Source organism: Bos indicus x Bos taurus, chromosome 22 (genome assembly GCF_003369695.1).
Source record: "Bos indicus x Bos taurus breed Angus x Brahman F1 hybrid chromosome 22, Bos_hybrid_MaternalHap_v2.0, whole genome shotgun sequence".
Lineage (NCBI taxonomy): Eukaryota > Metazoa > Chordata > Mammalia > Artiodactyla > Bovidae > Bos > Bos indicus x Bos taurus.
In genome coordinates, this window is record NC_040097.1 from 47,264,409 (window position 1) to 47,283,314 (window position 18,906).

Genomic DNA, 18,906 nt, shown 5'->3' on the forward strand with positions numbered 1-18,906 from the left:
TGTTCATGGGATTTTCCAGGCAACAATACTGGAGGGGGCTGCCATGTCCTTCCCCAGAAGATCCTCTCGACCCAGGGAGACCTAGGTTTGATTCCCCCAACACTGCAAGTCTTTACCATTTGAGCCATCAGGGAAGCCCCAAGAACACTGTATAATTCTCCATTCTAATTTTTAATTGTATTTGTAATATAAGTGGTTTTGTCAAAGAAATTAAAACCAGATTTTTAATTTACTGATTCCTCTTTTTCTGCTTTGTAATTTATTAATTCCAGGTCTCCATTTATTACCCTTGATGGTTTTTCCTAACCTCCTGAATGCATTTTAAAATTTTTTATTTTATAGTTTCTAATATATATGTTTATGGCTTTATTTCCCAGGGAACCCAGCTTTGACTACCTTCCATTAATTTTGATACTCTGTATTTTATTATTGTTTATTTCTACCATCTGTGATTTCAAATTCAATTTTCTCATTGACCCAAAAACTGTCTAAAAAGAAAATTAAGAGCTTCCCCCCGTTATTGCACTACCAAATAACGTAATTACACTAATAAATATGATGCTGCTTATAGGTTTACAATAAATATTATTCATCATGCTAAATTAGTCAAGACCTGGCAGGAAGCAGATGGCACACTGAAAGGAATTTAACTAAACAGACGTGGACGAGGACACTAAGTATAGAAGCGTGAGCAGGGCTGAGGGAACAGACAAAAGATGCTGGAGGCACCCAGGACCTAGCAACGGTGGAAATCCATTACCACCCCTGGGCCTGAAGAGACAAGGGCAGGGGAAATATCGCTGCAGCCACAAAGGAACACCACCACCCCTGAGACTCCAGGAGCTGGGGAGGGATGCAGAGAATAATTATCCGACCCCTCTCTCTTCCAGGCTTCTGCCCACAGCCAACAGCCAAACACAGATGACCCAGCGGATACAGTCTGTAGAAGTCAACCTCAGAACAACAGCCTCAGGTGGGGTAGAAAAGGGAAGAGAAAAGAATAAAAAAAAAAAAAACTCTGAGAACAAAAACTGGGAATAACCAGCACCTCGAATAAATATCATTCTCCTCCTAGTCAAACACCAGAAACAGATATAAATTTCATTAACTCTGTGATCCGCTGGTGAATTCTATTTATTGTTTATCTGATTTCAAAGCATCCTTGAATTCCGAGAACCCTTGACATATTCTTTTCACTATATTTTTCAGTTGCTGTAATCATTTATTAAGAATTTTTACATCTATGCTCATAAATGAGATTGGCCTGTAATTTTCTTTTTTGAATGGTAATCAGGGTTATGGTTCTCTTGCGAAATGAATCGGAGGCTCTTTTCCCACTTTTTAGTTCTGCAATAATTTATATAACAAAAGAATAATGCATTTCTTACAAGTTAAAAAAGTTATTCAATCGTATTCCTGCTAGGAACTGGTGGTTTTCTTTCAGGTAATTCTTGGATAAGTTTTAGAGTTTTCCAAAACTATTAGTTTGTATAGATTTTATGCTTTTTGAGTCCATTTGGGCCATTTACACTTTTCTTAACAATGGCTGCCTTCCTGGAGGTTTCTACTGCTCAGTCATTTCAGTCGTGTCCTACTCTGTGCAACCCCATAGATTGTACTCCACCAGGTTCCTCTGTTCATGGGATTTCCCAGGCAAGAATACTGGAGTGGGTTGTCATTTCCTTCTCCAGGGGATCTTCCCAACCCAGGGATCAAACTCAGGTCTCCGGCATTGCAGACAGGTTCTTTACCACTGAGCCACCGGGGAATGGTTTGCTCCAAATAAGCCCATTTTTCCCCAAACTTGGAGTTAAGTAGTCCCAGTAAAGGGCTTCTGCATCTCCCAGGGCAGCCCACGGCGTTGTCATGGCTGCAGCACAGCAAGATTGCCAAAGGTAAGTTAAATAAAAACAAGTTAAAACTCACAGGAGGGGTTTTAATCTTGAGACAGGATCAGTCAGGTTTCTCCACAGCTGTTGACAAAGGCCGCACCCCGTGGAGCTGACCACAGGAGGACGAGCTTAAGGTGACCTTCCATCCAGATGATTCACTGCGCGGCTGGGTGACCTCAGCACCGGCCCACTCTGGAATGTGACCTCTCAGAACCATGGCTCTGATTTAGCCTCCTGCTTAGCAAAGGCGACAAGCAAGTGGGTGAGAGGAAAAAGAAGGGGAGGGAGGGAGCCCAGCTCTAATGACAACGTGCCTTCCCTACGGTGCTTTCCTCCTGGTCCTGACTCGGCCACTGTGGATGTCTCATTGTGACGAACCCTGCTGGGGTTCAGTTGCCTGATCAGTGAATTGAGAAGCTCTGAGGCCTTCACAGATTTATGATTCTACTAACAGATCCCCCCAGGAGTAAGCATAATACAAACAGTTTCATGCCTCACTTCCAGCTCTCTCTAATAAAAAAAGGATGCTTCTCCCTAAGGAACGGTGTCTGAGATCTGCTTCAAGAAGGACCAGAGGGTGCTGCTGCTCCCCCTATACCTCTCCCCTCCAGCCTAACCTTCTTGGGCTCAAAGTTCTCCCATGTTGGGTTCTAGGCATCAACAGCCTGAGTGACAACACTGTCCTGGACAAATAACCTTTGGAGTAACTGACACCTTCGGATGCACTGAGGCATCCAGTTGGCAAGGTTCCTGGGCAGCAGCAGAAGAGCTGATGGGGATGGTGAGGGCCAGTGCTGGGATGCTGCTGGGGCGGCGGGGGCGGGGGCAGCCTGGAATGACAACCACAATCGCACGAGATGGATGGGAAGGGGCGCTACTGGCAGACAGGGGACAACTTGGTGGCTTCGGGGCCACTAAAGGTGGAAGGGGACTGCAGCACATATTAGCCTACAAGGGTCTGAGGAAGAAAGGGCCTCAAAGACTCTGGCAATTTAGTATCTTCGGAAGCCAACCCAGCTGGGTGTCCACCCCAGTACTGTCACTCAGTACTGAGCTACTAAACCTCTCACTCTCTTTCTCCATCTACAAAATGAGAATAATGATGCCTATCTTTATGGCTGATAGGAGTTAGATGAGATGATACATAAAAAGTACTTAAGCATGGTGACTGATGGGAGTCACAATTCAACCCAAATATTATTATAATAACTCTCAGTTTTGCCACCATCATTCTCCAGAGGCCAACTTTAATTTATTACAAGCACCTTTGTGCTCCTGCTAAGAACCACGCTGGTCACTGCTGGGTTACAAGGCAGACTGTGGTGTATTCTCTGCCCTCTGATAGCTTCCAATCCAGTGGATTGGAGAGATTTGTGCTCAATCAAGTAAAGGACAGAGCAAAACAAGCATGAGAACCACACAGAGGTGCCCCAGCACACTGTGGGGCATGTAGGAAGAAGCCATGGGCTTTAGGGTGGCAGTGGAGAGTGTGCTGAGGAAGGATCCTTGCATATGAGTTAGGCAGTAGAATCTGACAAGGTCCTCTAGCCCAACACCCTCGCTATGCAGTTAAGGACCCAGGCAGGTCAAAAACTCCAGGCTTGGGGACTTCCCTGATGGTCCAGTGATCAAGACTTCTCACTCTCACTGCCAAGGGCTTGGATTCAATATCTGGTTGGGGAACTAAGCTCCCAAAAGCTGCATGGTGTGACCAAAAAAAATTAAATACAAACTCCAGGGTTAGAAATCACTTAGACACTGAGCCCAGACCATGTGCCAGTCATTGTCAAGACTGATTTTTCAAACCTCTCAACAACCCTGGGAGATGGGCATTTTTGCATCACTCTTGTACAGAAGAAACTGAGGCATGGAGAAGTGAAGCAACCTGTCCAATGTCACAAAGACTGCAGGTGGTAGGAAAAGATTTGATCCATGCTAAATGAACCATGTGTTGGAGAACTCTTGAGAGTCCCTTGGACTACAAGGAGATCCAACCAGTCCATCCTAAAGCCGATCAGTCCTGAATATTCATCGGAAGGACTGATGCTGAAGTTGAAGCTCCAATACTTTGGCCACTTGAGAAAAAGAGCTGACTTATTTGAAAAGACGCTGATGCTAGGAGAGATTGAGAGCAGGAGGAGAAGGGGATGGCAGAGGATGAGATGGTTGGATGGCATCACCGACTTGAGGGACATGAGTTTGAGTAAACTCCAGGAGTTGGTGATGGACAGGGAGGCCTGGCGTGCTACGGTTCATGGGGTCGCAAAGAGTCAGACATGACTGAGTGACTGAACTGATATGTGGAATCTCTTTTTGTAAAAGGGTACAGATGAACTTATCTACAAAACAGAAATAGAGTTTCAGATATAGAAAGTACACTTGTGGTTGCCATGAGATATGGGGGGGGGGGAGATAAATTGAGAATTCGGGATTGACATATACACACTACTATATATTTATAAAATAGATAACTAATAACAACCTAATGCATAGCACAGGGAATTCCACTTGATGCTCTGTAACGGCCTATGTGGGAAAATTAAAAGAGTGGCTATATGTATATTTATAACTGGTTCATTTAGTTACATACCTGAAAGCAACATATTATAAATCAACTATACGCCAATAAAATTTTTTTAAAAGAAAATATACGTGCACCCCAATGTTCACTGCAGCACTGTTCACAATAGCCAAGACCTAAATGTCCATCAGCAGAATGAATAAAGATGTGGTAAATGTATTAGTGGAATATTGCTCAGCCTTAAAGAAAGAATGCCATTTGTAGCAACATGGGTGGACCTAGAGATTATCCTGCTGCTGCTAAGTTGCTTCAGTCGTGTCCGACTCTGTGGGACCCCATAGACGGCAGCCCACCAGGCTCCCCCGTCCCTGGGATTCTCCAGGCAAGAACACTGGAGCGGGTTGCCATTTCCTTCTCCAATGCATGAAAGTGAAAAGTGAAAGTGAAGTCACTCAGTCGTGTCCGACTCCTAGCGACCCCATGGACTGCAGCCCACCAGGCTCCTCCATCCATGGGATTTTCCAGGCAAGAGTACTGGAGTGGGGTGCCACTGCCTTCTCCATAAGTGAAGCAAAAGACAGATAAGTATCAAATGACCGGGTCCACTCATATGGAAGCTAATTTTTTCTGAATGATACAAATGACCTTATTTGCAAAATAGAAACAAACCTACAGATATCAAAAACAAACTTACTTGGTTACCAAAGGGGAAATATGGAGGGATAAATCAGGAGTTTGGGATTAACATACACACACTATTCTATATAATAAGATAGATAACTAACAAGGACCTACTGTACAGCACAGGGAACTCTAGTCAATATTCTGATGACATATATGAGAAAAGAATCTGGAAATGAATGAATATATGTGCATGTATAACAATCACTTTGCTGTACACTTGAAACTAGCACAGCATTGTAAATCAACTCTACTCTCAATAAATTTTTTTTTTTAATAAATAAATCTCAACTCTAAACCCACTCCTCATTTTAGGTTCTCTAGCTCTGCCAGTGCTTCCTCCACTGCTGGTCAGAAGACCAGGAGGCATCAAAAACTCATCTTTCTCCCTTGTTCCTTTGTCAAGTCTATTTTTTAGATATCTAACATTTTTAAAAATTTGACATTGTCTCCTGTGTTAGTCCAGGTTCTCCAAGAAGCAGACGCCAAGCATGTGTAAACATGCAAAGATTCTGATTAGGGAAATGCCTATAAGAAAGCATGTGGAGGATGCCAGCAAGGCAGGAAGATCCATCAGCTCACGATGCAGTGTGACCCTGGGCAAGCAGGAGGGGAGGAAGGCTGGGCAGACGTGTCCTTACTGCTGTGTAGTGTAAGGAAGTTTGCACAAAGCCATCCGGGAGCTCTGGAGCCAAAACCAGCCATCAGAGGAGTCCATGGTCTCCTGGGAATATTCCTGAATCGGTATTACTGGCACCCTCCATAACTGGCGGAGAGCAGCCCACGGGAAGCATGGCTTTGACACAGCATGCTGCTGGATTGCCCAGCACGAGCGCAGAGCCCGTGGTCAATTATGGTCCCCATCACAGGAGATCTGTGAGGCTGGACGCATGATCACCACCGTGTGAGGCTAGACTTCTGGCTCCTCACCAACCTTACCACGCCTGGTCCAGTTCAGACCCTTCTAGAGGACTGCAGCAGAACCCCCAACTGGTCTTCCTGCTGCTGATCTTTATCCCCTTAAATGTTTTTGCACACCACAGTGAGAAAGACCTTTCTAAAACAAATCTAACATGTCAGTCCTCTGATTAGAGCCTTCAATAATGATTTTACCAATTCCCTTGAAATCTATAAATGGAGCTCTTGTTTTGCATAAGAGATTGATTGAATGTTTAATCAAACAAGATATCCTTGAACTAGTCACCCATGCATTATTTCAGCACTCAGCCTCTGGGTGAGGTAAGACCCTATGGAGACTAAAAATACAATTTAGCCGAGACACTTAAGCATTATCTCCACTGAAAGTCAATAAATCTGTTGATCTTGTTGGGGAATTAAAACTTTTGTAAAATGTGACTTTGCTAAGCTTATCAACAGAAGATTATCACAGGAAAACACAAACTCAAGAAATGATACTCTGAGTTCTTCATTTGGAATTTCCTGGATGTTGGGATTTTTCCAATACTTAATGGACACCCTGCCATCTAGGACTCAGGGGTGGTACTATCTTTTGGAAACTGTATTAACTAACTATGAGGTAAACCAATCATCAGCTGTGGAAAGACTGGAAGAAGTTATTGCCACAAAACAGGAGAATCACAGTGTGGCTTCCTAGGAATACAATGTAAACATTGGCTTTCATCTCAGTAATTAAAAATGTCTGTAACTCCTGGGACAACTGGACCATTACAGGCAGCCTTGATCACTAGCTTTTATCTAAGGATGAGACCACAATTTTTATTTTTACTCGCACCAATGTAATGCTAAAAAGCTTTGATGTAGCAATATACCTAGAGGAGAAATACCTAATAGGAAAATCGAAATACCACTGAACACTGTCAGGGTGATCAGTTAATTGTGTGAAACCTGAAATTGGTTCATAATGTAAACTGAATATTACTTCTAATACAAAGCAGTCTGAATCATTCCTGAGAATCAGGACCTGTTCATATCTGCCTGAGAAGCACCACTGTTTTTCCAAAGACACTCATCGGTTGCATTTAGTTATTATGTGAGCAGGCCTTCTAGGAATTAACCTCATGAGAGTTTGAAAAACTCCTAGGCTTGATGGCTAAGTATTAATACCAGTATTGCCAGCATGCACAAAAAAATCATACACTAGCAAACTATGATACTGGCTTCTAATGTCTTCCATGATCAAGAACTCATAACAATCATTGCATGTAAATGGTTCCTTGATTGTGGTAGCCTCTTTTTCTAAATGCCTCCAAGCAGCTGAAGAGTGAGGGTGAGAGGACCAACACTCAAAATCCTCCAATCTTTGACCACGTGCCTGCACCTCTGGCAGGTTCCTGGGAAAGAGACAGGAAGAAGCCAGGGCCAGGGGAACACTATGCTCTTGCTTTAGCCCCAGAACTGCACAGGAAGAGCCCAGCCTTGGTTGTTCCACGGCACCACAGGAGGTGACAGATGACCTTGTGACTCTGGTCAACAACTACACTAAAAAATGTAATGGCTATATGCCCTAACTTGGCTGGGCCATGGTACCCAGATGGTTGGTCAAGCATTATTCTGGATGTTTCTGTGAGGGTGTTTTTGGATGACAGTAACATTTTTATTGGTTGGTTGAGTAAAGCAGATTGACCTCCAAAATGTGGGTGGGCCTCATCCAATTAGCTGAAGATCTGAGTAGAACAAAAGACTGACCTCCCCGGAGCAATAAGGAATTCTGTATGTGTATCTACATATGTATGTTTTATATATATATATGAAAATTGGAATGCCACTGATCATTGTTTTATATATATATATATTATTTTATATATAAATCATTGTTTTATACATATATATATTTATGTATAAAACAATCATTGGAAAAGACCCTGATGCTGGGAAAGATTGAAGGCAGGAGGAGAAGGGGACAACAGAGGATGAGATGGTTGGATGGTATACCAACTCAATGGACATGAGTTTGAGCAAGCTCCAGGAGATGGTGATGGACAGAGAAGCCTGGCACGCTCCAGTCCATGGGGTTGCAAAGAGTCAGGCACGATTGAGCAACTGAACAACAAATCTAAAACAATCATATAGACAGATATAGATCCTGTTGGTTCTGTTTCTTTGGAGAACCCCAATACACAGGCCAGGAGGGTTCCTTGAACTTTCTCTTACTTGCCGTTGGGAAGGAGAAAGAAAGACAAACCCAGGAAAAACTGACCACAGAGTGGGTGTCTGCCTCTCACTAGGGACGGCAGTCCATCTGCCCAAGCTCACACACTGACAGTCTCCCAGGGCAGAAGGAACCCCCCAGAGAGGCCTGCGACAGTGAAGTATGAGCTCCCAGTGTCAGAGCCTGTTGCACAGTAGACCCACATCGCATGAATGCCCGGAGTCACCAAGATGCCCTCTGCTGGATGTTTGCCACTTGAGCCTTTCCGTCTCATCTCTGCCTGTCCACACTAGCCCCAGAAAGCTGATTTGTGAGCCACATCAACAGACTCTCTCACCTCCAGGCCTCCAGTTGGGTTCAGCCTCTCCCCCAAACATCACTGCTCTCATTTGCATCCCTCCCCTGAGGCCTCCTTTAGCATTGCCAGATATAACAAAATAAAACTACAGATGCTCAGGTTAAGTTGAATTTCAGAGAAATAACAATTTTTTTTAGTATAAGTAGGTGTCATTCTGGAGAAGGAAATGGCAACCCACTCCAGTACTCTTGCCTGGAAAATCCCATGGACAGAGAAGCCTGGTAGGCTACAGTCCATGGGGTCACAAAGAGTCGGACATGACTGAGGTGTCATTAATCATTGCTTATTAAAAAAATTCAAATTTAACTGGGCATCCTCTATTTTAATATTTTAACTGGCAACTCTAGCCTTCACCATCAACTAGGAAAATATCTTAGGAATTTTAGTGAACTTCAGCTGATCCCTGAAATAAACAAGGTTAATGACAGACTCTGAATCTTAACACTCATGATGTAGATATGGTCCTAATTTGCAGGATTGTTCTCTAAATTGTATACATGTGTGTGTGTGTGTGTGTGTGTGTGTGTGTGTGTGTGTGTAGATATGTGCATATACATTGAGAGAGAAAAGGGAAGAATGTGAATAAACATGACAGAAGGAGAAAATAGTGGGACATAAGCGTGGAAAGGAAGGACAGAGCTGGTTATTCAAGAACTTAAATCCAGTAATGACAACCTGGGCCTATCCACTCTCTATGACTTTCTCAAACTGTGGGATACACAGTAAGAGTTCTGACCCTCCTCTGCATTATCCAGATTTTCTTACTTATCTTTTATGATTGATTCCAATGAAGTTGGCTCTCCAAGTTTGCTTTGTCTTAAAAAAAAAAAAAAAAATCTCCTGAGAGTTATATCAAAGGATAAAATTGGACTCTAGGAACCCTGCTGGTCCTACTAACTTCAAGCCGCCTTTGGATATCATTTCATGTTCAATTTGTAGAACAGAATCTTGATAATAAGATGAGATGAAAAGACTCAATTTAATTCCCCTTTTCTTGTATTTTTCTTGCAAAGACAGAAAGAAAGAAAGAATAAGAAAGTGAGGATAAGGAGCTTTGATAGCTCAAATTAAGTGTGCTGGAAAAAGCTGAAAAGTTGTGGCTCTAGTAATCTATAGTGAAAAAATAGAAACATTATGTGATCACCAAAAAAGTTATTATTTTTCACAGCCTCCAGCGATTATAATTCACTGGATACTTAATAAGCTTTTATTGTTCTGGGAGATACTCCAAGGCTTGCTCTAGGATTTCAAAAAGAAAAGTTTGCCACAGGTCTAGAAAGTGTTTGATGAAGTATAATTTGCAAGTGCCTTTTCAGCAACATGGTGGGGTGAAGCAGGAAGGGGGGGCTTCTTTCTTAAGATGATAGAAATTGAGATCATTTTTTTTTTTTTTTGAAGGATGAGAAGTGATACAGAGCTCCTTTGAGAAGATATACACATTGTAATGACTCTAGGAGCTGAAACTTTTGAGATAAGTATCAGAGCAAGAAAGTAACAGTAAATGTGAAGGCGAGAAGGAAAAAAGAGGAGGAGGAGGAGGAGGATGAAATGGGACATGAGCTAAAAGGAAAACAATAAAGGAAAAGTCTAGGATAGAAATTCCTATACCATAGTCTTTAAGCAATTTCTATTCATTTGTGTGTTAGGGAAGCAATTCAAAATAACACAAATACATTCTTTTTTTTTCTCCCTAATTCAATTGTTACAGTACAAATATTTATCAGTGGATAGCAAATTAAAATCTTCCTTAAAACCCCCCCTCCAAAAATCTTTCTGCCCCCCAAAAAATCTTTCTGCTCTAAATGAATTTATCCAGTACAGTAGTGGTTCCATTATTCCTTAAGAGTCTTAATAAATTCACCATATTGGATCCGCCTTGTTAGGATGAAAGATCCCAAAGTCATGAAAGAAACAGATATGAATAGGTGGGCCCCACAAAATTTCTAAGATGCAAGTGTTAATCAGCAAAATGTCATTTAGGTGTGATCTCTAGATGCAGAACCTGAAACAGAAATGCAAAAGGCAGATGATTTACTGAAGGCAGGTCTTGGGAGAAGGATGATGGAGGCAGCAGGAGGAAGCAAGGAGGAAGCTAAGCTTGGGTGTGGTCCCCGCTGGAGACAAGCCTCAGCCTGATCTCCTGGGCTGTTCCTGAGGCATAACTTTAGTCCCAGTTTAAAGCCCGGAGCTGACCTTCTGTCCCCGTGTATCAGTTACAGGCTGCCTCTCAAGATAAGATGTGTAACCTCAGGCTCAGACAAGGGCAATCCTCTGGAGGAGGAAAAAGACAGTGAGCCATGAACAGCCCACACTCACAGCAGCTGGGAGCTGGGTGCACCTGCAGGTAAAGGGCATCGGGGGTGGGGGGGTGCCTAACTCCAGCTGTGGGCAGGATTTGAGTCTTCTTCCCTGGGAGTTCCCCAGCCCCAAGCAAAATCAGACGGTCAAGATGGGGTCACACAACTCTGTATGCCAGAAGCATCCAGGTAGCCAACCCAGCCAGGATGCTAAGTGACACGTTCTCAGCTCGACTTTTTGGCTGTCCATCCCTTCCTAGAGTCACAATTGACATAGTCCCGGCCACTGACTCTTGTGATTTACCGTCAACTCCCAGCCCTCTCTACCATCTCAATACTGGCTTAGTGGCTCTTGGCTACCAGTTTACCCCAAGGTGGGCACTCTGTCTCGGTGAATCTTCATCCCTGCTGAGATTTGATCTGAGAGACTACAGGAGGCTCTAGGCTTAGGAAAGACATGGGGCACTGGAGCCTGAAGGACTTCAGAGACTCATGTAGTCCTCATGCAGGCCACAGGGTCCATGTTGGGGAAGGACCTGGCCACATGACTGATCTAGTCTCTCACCATAGAGCCCTAAAGTTTTTTTAATACAAGCACTAACCAGCTTAGATGTTCACTCCCGGTCCAAGTACCTCTGGTCAGAGTTTTAAAGTACATAGGTCACTCTCTTAGAGGCAGGGACTGCAGATAGAGCATGCAATGAGCATCCATTCGTCTGGTCCAAAGACAGCTTATCAACTGGCTGGCCAAGAACCAATCAGATTTTCCCCCTCAAAAATGTAAAATGGGATGCTGCTGCTGCTGTTCAGTCGTGTCTAACTTTTTGCGACCCCAGGGACCATAGCCCTCCAGGCTCCTCTGTCCATGGGATTTCCCAGGCAAGAATACTGGAGTGAGTTGCCATTTCCTTCTCCAGGGGATCTTCCTGACTCAGGGATTGAACCTGCGTCTCCTGCCCTGGCAGGTGGATTCTGTGCTACTGAGCCACTGAGTCCTTGCCAAGACTGGCATTTTGGTAAGGTTTTTTGTTTTTGCCACATTCCACAGCTTGCAGGATCTTAGATCCCCAAGCAGGGATCAAACCCGGGCCCAAGGCAGTGGAAGCACGGAGTCCCAAACCACCGGACCATCAGGAAATTCCCTTAGTAAGGTACTTGAAATTCTGCTGCGTCCAAATGACAATTAACTAGCTTCTCAGTTTCAAAAATCTAGCCTGCCTGTGAACTGGGTGAGAAATGGTAGAATTTGTCTAAGGAGCTCGACAATTTAATGCATTTTGCCATGGAGATTACAGCGTGGGGACAGGGGCTGGCTTAGGGGGGAAATGAGTGCTCATTGAGCATTCTGCTCAGGTCACTGCCCATTATCCAGGGGGTGGATGATCCAGTTTGGGGATTTTCCATGCCTCTGGCTTCTCCTCCCTTCTACTGTCTGCCCTTTGGCCACATTACAGATCAAATTAGAATGTCTTTGAGAGGATAGAAGGGGAAGGGACAGGTAGAATTCAAATTGGTCAATTTTGCAGCTTGTTCGCAGTTTTAATGCATGAGATCAAAACCAGAGGCTAACGTGGGGTTTTGGATTATCAGTGGATTATATTGAATCTATAACAGACCTCCCCTCCATTCCTAGAGAAAATTGGAGTCTGATGAGGATTCACTGTATTTCACATGGATGCCAGGGCTCAGCACCCAGAGGCTTGTGCAGAATCCCAAACACGAGTGTGTTAGAAGTTTTGAGCTGGAAGGGGCCTGAGAGATGATCCAGCCTTGGAAAATTGAGGCCCTGAGATCTGAAGCGAAGTGTCCAAAGTCAAAACTACGAGATGACTGCCGGTGGCTAGTGGACAGCTTGAGAGGGGAGTTGAAACTGGTTAATTCAAAAATTACATATCTGTGGCAGGTTGATACGTGACATATTAATTAAATGTGCCCTTTTTTGATCCCCTGTGGCTTCTTGTTGGGACTCTCCACCAACTGGGAACTAAAATCAAAATCATCCATTGAGGCACAGATGCCTCCAGCACTGGCAATAGAACCCCAGACCCCAAAGGACACAGCTCTAAGGATGTGGGGGCCATCTGGCTGGTTGGGGGGTGTCCCCTTCCTCCCTCACTGCTCCATGTACCTCCCTCCTGAAGCTGTGTGCTTGGTCAAAGAGGACAACCTTCCCAAGAGAAGAGAATCGGTCTCCAGTCAAGGGTGTATGAGCAGCGGCGCTCCCTGGCTAGAAGCTACAAACTAGAACACGGCTCTGAGACGGAGACTGGACAGATGGGTGCAAACGGGTGTCAGGGGGCAAAGATCAGATTTTCCTTCTGCCTGACTGGAGGAGAGCAGAGCTTAAAGATGAGAATGAGAATCCACGTGTTTCACTGCACACACACACATCATCAGCATTATCCTCATCATCACCTTCTCCACCATCACCCTTCACCACCATCATCTTCGGAGAGAAGAGAAATAGAAACAGGCTCTTCGGGAGGTCTGGGGAGAGCTGAGAGAGAGAAGAAAGACCTTTTGCTTTCCTTCTGGGGATTCCCCAAGGTGGCGATTTCACCCAGGTACCTCGCTGGAGCCAGCAGGGTGTAAGGGGAGCTGGTACAGAGGAAAGGGGAGAGGTGGACAGCATTCTCCACGGCCACGGCATCGTGAGGAGGCTCCAATGTTTCCAACAACCCACCACCATGGAAAGAGCCACACACTGCCTTGGGAACTGCCAGGTGAAGGAGGTAATTCAAGGTGACACACCTAATGGGAGCAAACAGTTTATGTATTGAGGGTCAAAGGGAGGCATGACTGATTTGGTTCCAGGGGAGCCTTTTGGAGATCAGACCACCCACAGGCCACCCCCAGCGTATGAATGACATGAGCAACATGCCTCAGCTAGGCTGTCAGCATCCTGTCTCCTTGTATGGGGGAAGCCACCCTCGCCCCCCAGGCAGCAGCCAAAGCAGTGGGTGCTCCCTCCTCACCCACGCGGGTCCCTGCAGATCATCACTCACTCATGGACTGCTCCCAAAGCCCAGCAGTTTAGGAGAACCAGGAGGAGAGGCACAAAGTCCCACCCTGGCACTCTGGGCTGCACCCGGCGCACTGTAAGCTGTACATCCTGAACTGACCCCAGGAATGCCTGGAATCACGATGCTGACCTGGATGCAGCTTCCTGCCATCCAGGGGGGCTGGAGTTTATCATTCCATGGAGGAAAAGAAAAGGTTCCTTTGCTGTACTTGGGGTCTAGAGGGCTGTCTGGACTGTGAAGTCCACTATCCGAAACATTCGCCGTTGAAGGGGTGGCTGTCCTTCGTCTCCTGAAAGCAAAGGGAGCGCATGTGGCCTCAGACTGTGGCTGAAGAGACCGCTGAAACCACCCAGCAGGCCTCCAAGGACAAACTGGCGAAAGGAATGGGCACCCAGTGAGCAGCCGTGATGCCCACCTCAGCGGTCAGTGCCTGCACCATCCTCAGCACCCCTCCTTGGAAGGTCGCCACGAGGAGGAAGTGCTAGAAAAACAGCTGGCATGTACCAGCATGGGCACTTCCATTAGATCTCTGAGACGCCAAAGCCCTTTCCTCCTAAGCCAGGGGCCTCCCAGAGACGGTTAATTAGAGAAGCTGAGAACCATGCTCAACCCCTGGCCTCACCCCCACCCCCATAACTGCCCTCCCACCAGGCACCGAAAGAGCAGGACCGTCAGCAGCTGCACACACTAACACAGCCCTGCCTAGGAACAGGGAACCCGAGGGACACAGTGACGGCCTCTGGAGGGGTGACAACTGAGTTATCATGGGAGTCCCTTGTCCCCTCAAATGCCCACCCTCCCCTTGAACCATGCACGAGCCCCCCAGAGGGGCTGGATTGTGTCTTCTCCTTGACACATCACATCAGCCCCTTGGGAGGACAACGTGCTGAGCGTGGCAGTGTTGACACAGCAGTCGCTGGACACGTCCCAGGGAAAGCAGGCCCCAGCACGTGAGAGGAATTTTCTCCCAACCGCGCGGTTTCCAATGTGTCAGAAAAACAAACGTGGAGAAGTCGGTCTGGCTTGTGTGCCTATGCACACCCCTCTTCCGGAGCTGAAAATGCAAGCTGGCCGGAGCCCCCTCTTGCTTTTAAAACAAATAAACAGAATCAGACCTTGCCTCCTTGAGTCTGGTTCTTTGAAACCTGAAGCGTGGACAATGGGGGCTCTTTCAAGCGGCAGCCCCCGGGGCCATGTGACCGGGCCTGGAGGAGGCTGGTGGGGGCTGCCTCTGCTCTGAGCTGCCAGCCCTCCCCTCGGCCGGCCTGCCTCCAGGCCCTTGGCTTGTCCTCTACCACCCAAACGTCTGAGTTCTTGTTCCCAAAATAGCTGTGCGGAGGAAACCGCTGAGACTCAGGGCTTGGGCAGTGAGCGATCCTCCGGCCGGCAGGAGTGCCAGGAACAGGCAGGGCCTTGGGGGAGGGCACAGGGGGCAGCGAGGGCCCATCACTCCTGCAATTCACTAGTCAGGGTTGCAGTTCACCAGCTGGGGGGACGCCAGGAGGGCCCTGAGCACCCGTTCCCCGAGCTCTGCCCACCAGGACTTCTGTTTTCCCCATAGGAGCAAGGCGAGGCAACAGCCAAGCCTAAAGCCCTTCTCTGCTTTCCCATCCTGCAGGAAGGAAATCCTCCTTTCTCTCTGTGGCAAAGGCAAGCACCCTACTGCTCCCCACCTCCCACCTTTCCAGAAAATGATGCCATAGAGGCCCCCTTTGTCTGTGGCAAAAGAGAAGGTTGTCTGCGCCTTCTGGGCTGGGAGTGAGGAGGAGGAGGAGGAGATGGGCTTAAGTCAGAGTCCTGCAAGGGGTGCAGTCTTGGCGCCCCTGTGCTAGAACTCAGGCAAGGGGACTACTCCTCTCATTTCCATTCACGGAATGAGGAGCGGGTATCACCCAGTTCTCTAAGGCAGGGGTTCCCAGCCCCAGGGGCACACTGAGATGCCCTGAGGACCTCTTAATAACGCCTTACCTGAACCACCTCCTGACCAAGGAAAGGAGCAGCTCTGGGAAGTGGGACCAGTAAGTGGGTATTTTGGGAAATTCCCCTGGTGTGCAGCCAAGTTTGAAAACCACCAGTTTTGCAGTCCTTCTCAAACTCTAATATCCTGGGATCTTGTTAAAAATCTAAGTCCGAAGTTCAGCAGTTGAGGGCTGGGCCTGAATTTCTGGAGGTCAAACAAGGAATGCTGACACCACTGGTCCGTGGAACACACTTTGCACACTTTGAGTGGCCAAGCTCCAGGAGACCTTAAGAGTCTCTAATAACACCCTGTACTTCTTCCTGATTTGATGGGAGCAATAAAGAGAGGAGATGAGAGATCAGATTTCTATGTCTGGAAGGGACTGCTAGGCTAGAAGCCATGTCCATGCATCTGGAAATTCTCTTCAACGGAGGAGAGATTTGACAGAGGAACCAGTACTGACTTCAGGGTGGAGTGCAACAGGAAGGCCAACCTCAGCCTACAAAGCCTGGATGAGAAGGACCACTGCCCACAAGCCAGCTCCACACCTGGGGCTCACGGTGGCGGCACCTATCTTAATGCTGGCAGAACTGAGCGACACAAAGCCCCATTTGGGATTGTCAGAAGCCATCCAGCTCGACAGGGTGACGGGATCCCAGTTTGGTTAAGCAAAGAGAAGGATGAAGCATTTACTTGTCTCCGGTGGGCGGCGGGGTGCGGCGGGTAGGGGGTGGTCCGAGCATCTCAAGTAGAGCTGACATGCTCTGCCTACAATAGGGAAAGCCTTTTTGCTGCCTCTTCTTTTTCTGTTTCAGAGTCAGTCATTGTCTTAGAGAATAAGAGTAGCATCAGCATCTCATCATTACAGGTTTCTCAAGGTTATACAGATACAGCACACACAGTCTTTGAGCCACGATAGCCAAGCATTCCCTACTTCAACACGCAGGTCAGACGACATGAGCAAGACAAGGTCAAGTGTTGATACAGTGGGATTTGCACCCATTACTCTCCCCAAAGCTTTCTCATTGATAAGATGGGAGGAACGAAGCAACCTACCTCACTGGATTATTGTGAAAATTAAATGTTTACGCAGTATGTGTAGGGCTCGTAGCACAATACTTGGTGCATAGTAAATGCTCAATAAGTGCTAGTTGCTATTATAATTATCATAATAGTACACAAGACTGCTGGGAGAAACACCAATAACCTCAGATATGCAGATGACACCACCCCGTGGCAGAAAGTGAAGAGGAACTAAAGAGCCTCTTGATGAAAGTGAAAGAGGAGGGTGAAAAAGTTGGCTTAAAACTCAACATTCAGAAAACTAAGATCATGGCATCCAGTCCCATCACTTCATGGCAAATAGATGGGGAAACGATGAGAGACTTTATTTTTGGGGGCTCCAAGTCACTGCAGATGGTGACTGCAGCCATGAAATTAAAAGACACTTGCTCCTTGGAAGGAAAGTTATGACCAACCTAGACAGCATATTAAAAAGCAGAGACATTACTTTGCCAACAAAGGTCCATCTAGTCAAAGCTATGGTTTTTCCAGTGGTCATGTATGGATGTGAGAGTTGGACTATAAAGAAAGCTGAGTGCTGAAGAATTGATGGTTTTGAACTGTGGTGTTGGAGAAGACTCTTGAGAGTCCCCTGGACTGCAAGGAGATCAAACCAGTCAATCCTAAAGGACATGAGTCCTGAATATTCATTGGAAGGACTGATGTTGAAGCTGAAACTTCAATATTTTGGCCACCTGATGCGAAGAGCTGACTCATTGGAAAAGACCCTGATGCTGGGAAAGATTGAAGATGGGAGGAGAAGGGGACAACAGAAGATGAGATGGTTAGATGGTATCACTGACTCAATGGACATGAGTTTGAGTAAACTCTGGGAGTTGGTGATGGACACAGAGGCCTGGCATGCTGCAGTCCATGGGGTTACAAAGAGTCGGACACAACTGAGCAACTGAACTGAACACATGATTACTATTAAAATAATAATATTCATCTCACAGGATATCAAAACACCTACCTTAATGCTTAATCAGCCTTTAGCTGCCTTCTATCTACCCCTCAGCCCAATCTCTTGACCTCAGCCCTAAACATGCTCCCGAGCCCCATTCAAAAGCACAGAGGTTTAGAATGCAAGTTCCACTGGGAGAAGCCAGCCAGACTTGACTACTTTTCTGAGAAGAGATCTTCCTGGTGGAAAGGAAAAGGAGAAGGTCAGGCTTGGGGGAAGAATGCTATTGAGAGACCCCAGAAGTGAAGGGCTTAGGACCCCGTGCCATGCAGGTGCTCCTCAGCCATGGCCAGCATCCCTGCCCCCTGGAAGAAGAGGAGTCCCCCACACCTAAGAGACAAAACATGTGCCTGTGCACCAGGGCACCCTTTGCACACATCTGCATGCTAGGAGAATGGCTTCAGAAATCATTTCTACATCACTGGAGGAGAGGGCACTAGGAAGGGACATGGGAAGGGGTGTGGTGTGAAGAATTTGAGGCTTGGGGGAGAGAGAGCAGCCCAGTTCCGCCTCTCCTCTGCCTCCTGTGAGCCAGAGTGGAGAGATGCCTTCCTCTCCTCCACAGAGTACTTGGTTACACACTGGGCTCGAGCATTTTCATTGGTCAAGCCAGCAGCTCCTGGTGTGGGTAACCACAACCTGGCAGAAGAAGCACCGTGAGTAGGCATGGCAGTGCCCAGGACAGGCCACAGTGCCCAGTGAGACGGAAGGATGGAGGGAGGTGCCCATACTCCCCAGGCCAAGCTCTTAATGCCTGCCACACAACAGGCCAACAGTCTAGAGAGTGTTGGGGTGGGGCAAGGAATAGCCTCTGTATTTGGAAAGCCAGCAGACCAAGGAGATGGTGGACTAGTGTCCCAAACAACCATCTTGCCTGGGTTGGAAGCGAATTTTTTTTTAATAGAACAAAGAGGGGGAGGTGAGGAAGTAAAGTAAACAGCAATAAGTCATTGCAAATATTTCCTGGTTCCGGCCCAACAGAGGCAACAATCTAGGCCAAGGGGCAGCGAAAGATGTG